The following is a 3,024-nucleotide window of genomic DNA, read 5'->3' as shown; positions in this document are numbered from 1 at the left end:
TGCTTGACACACAATTTTTATATCATTGTTCCCTTCCCAAATTATTGTCTATATTTCCTCTCATCCCAAAAAGGCCAAAACACAACAAGCCCACACTCCAAGCACCAAGGTCAACTCATGCTGAGGTGTCAATCTACTAATGACCACAAGCTCTTTTTACATACAATAAGACTCCACTACAATTCAATTCTTGAAGGGAACCTTCTCCACTCAAGAAAAGCCAACCGCATTTTGAGGACAAGATAATCCTACGCTAGGACAACAATGCAAGATTTGGAATTAAAAGAAGGAGAGAGAGACAGAGAGAGATACAGAGAAAGAGAGACTTTGAAGCATTAATAGATTATTTTGGGGAGGATGAGTATAGGATCCCATAGGATAGAATAGATGCATCTTGTAAGAGGTGTGAGATCACAATTAAAGAAAGATGGTAGATCTCTATAATGATTGTGAGAGAGAGGACTCTCTCTTATAGAAAGGGGGAGAAGGCAATACCTTCCCTACATAGTGGCAATCAACCCCTACATCAGTGGGAATCAATCCCTACATCAATGGGATTGCCTTTGTCTTACATCATCACTTAGGTCACACACTAGACACATCATAGCACTTGATGTGCCTTTACAACACACACAAACACACATGTGACTCCCCTAGATGCACACATGCACCATAGAGCAAGCCCTTGATCATACTTACCCCAACAAACCCCCCTCAAGGGATTGCCTCTTGCAATGTCAAGGATACATCTAGTCTCATAGTTTCTCATGCCATCTCATGGTGGTCAAGGATTAATCTATGGCTAGGATCTCATGCTAGCAAGGGTTCCCAAGGGTGTGAGGTTCACAAAAATGGGATAGTCAAAAAACATATCACATGACCTACATCATATGGTGACCAAAGGTGATTTACATAACATATTCTTTTTGGAGTACTACTCCAGGCAGAGAACCTCAAAATTTGACCAAGTAATGATAAACAAAAAAGTGCCTAAAAAGCATAGTCTTCATTTTCTTCATTTGCTGATGGAGTTCTTCCTTTAGGCATAATTGCTTTGTTGTTGAAGTAGTCCTTCTTGTCTTTAGCTTTTTCTTTTGTAGACTTCTTTCCATTCACAACATTCCATATCTTCTTTTTCATAAGCATAAACTTGGCTTTTGTTTGCCAAGTATGAAAACTAGTTCCAACCAACTTCTCAAAAAAGGTCTTAGCTTCCATGGCAAGGTCTTACCTGAGGGCAGTGTCTAGTGCCTTACAAGTGAAAATATGAGCAATAAAAAATAATCCTTCAAAGTACAAGCATTTAGTGTAGCAAAGACTTGTAACCAAATTCCATACAAGAAATCAATGATGCTTTCACTTGCATGCCTCATAGAGGTGGCTAAATGAAAGTATTCCAAGCAAATCTAGGTGTAGCAACTTAAAGCAAAGCTTTAGCCATAGTTGTACTGAAGCTATTCAACACTTTAAAACATCAAAAATGCTAAAATAGCATCTAATGTAGTTGTAAGAAAATAATACAACGTTTGTGCTCAACAGATAACAGGATCTCATACGCAAGAGAGAAAACAAGATAGTATGGAGAATCGAAAAATTGATTACTGTACAACTGATACAATAGATGGCACTACCTCCTAACCGTGCGCTCTTGTGAAAGAAGCTTCAATGGTGTGCTGGAAATAGTAGAAGACGGAGGCTAGATGCTAAGGAATCAGGGTTGCTGTAGCCAGTGATGAAATGGGCTTCACGGGCTTGCTCTTATATAGCCACCAGTCGTAGTCAGTTAGGCTCAATTGGGTGGCTGACCTAGTTCGCCCAAAACGATCGACTAGGGGTCAGTCCCGAAATAGGCCACCGACCATACGATAGAGCAGGTGCACAAAACAGAGCAACTAACCTATGGTCTCCGTTTGGCCCAGAGCCATCGGAGATCATCTGAGGCTCACGGGCCTTGGAACCCGAGAGTGGGCTGCCCCGAGAAATACTCCGTCTACCCTCAGTGCGGTCAGTCAAGGGATGCCTTCCCGCACTTACATGTAGCCTAGTTGTGAGGATAGAGGGGTAACCATGAGGTAAACAAGGAGTGACCTAGGTGTGAACAAGGGGTGACACAAAGGTGAACATGGGGTGAACAAGGGTGTCATAGGAGTGAACATGGGTGACAGAGTGGTGAACAAGGGGTGAACAAGGGGTGACCAAGGAGTGAAAAAGGGGTGACACAGAGGTGAACATGGGTGAACAAGGGGTGACATACAGGTGAACATGGATAACAATAGAGGGGTGAACAAGGTATGACAGAGGGGTGAAGAGGGGTGAACAAGGGGTGACCAAGGATTGAACAAGGGGTGACAGAGAGGTGAACATGGGTGAACTTGGGGTGAACTTGGAGTGAACATGGGGTGAAATTGGGGTGAACATGGGGTGAACAAGGGGTGACAAAGGGGTGGCCAAGGGGTGACCAAGAGGTGAACAAGGGGTGACAGAGAGGAGGTGAACAAGGGGTGAACAAGGGGTGACCAAGGAGTGAACCAAGGGTGACAGAGAGGCATACCCTTCCAAGAGTCATTTCCAGCACCACCCGCCTTCAAGTTTTTTATGCAGAAGAAGGGCCTTATACCAGAGAAGGGCTACCAATAACGAGGGGCACAATGTTGTGTCAGGTCACCATAGCCAAGCTTGAGAAGACCAACTGGTTTTTTGTCTGTTGCACCTCCATTCCTTGTCCAAATGAGCTCAGATTTCAGCGGCAGCTTGCCCTCAGTGTCATCTAGCACGGGCTCAGAGGAAAATTGTAGATAGGTAGGTACAGAGGTGGAATTGCATGAAAGTTCATCGAGGAGTGTGAGTGTTGGCATTGTGCATACAGATGAAATTTCCCTAAATGCTTGCAGCTAGAAGTTTGCCCATACGTGAGGAGATTGCAGCTCAAAGGGTTTGGGCAATGGTCATTTGTAGGTAGAGAACAGAGCTCTCAAATATTTGGGAAAGAAGGAGGAAAATGGAGAAGATGAAGAAACTTGTAGT

The sequence above is a fragment of the Dipteris shenzhenensis genome, chromosome 7, assembly GCF_047967505.1.
Source record: "Dipteris shenzhenensis isolate YYH24624 ecotype China chromosome 7, Dip_SZ_1.0, whole genome shotgun sequence".
NCBI lineage: Eukaryota > Viridiplantae > Streptophyta > Polypodiopsida > Gleicheniales > Dipteridaceae > Dipteris > Dipteris shenzhenensis.
Note: the sequence above shows the minus strand (reverse complement) of the source record.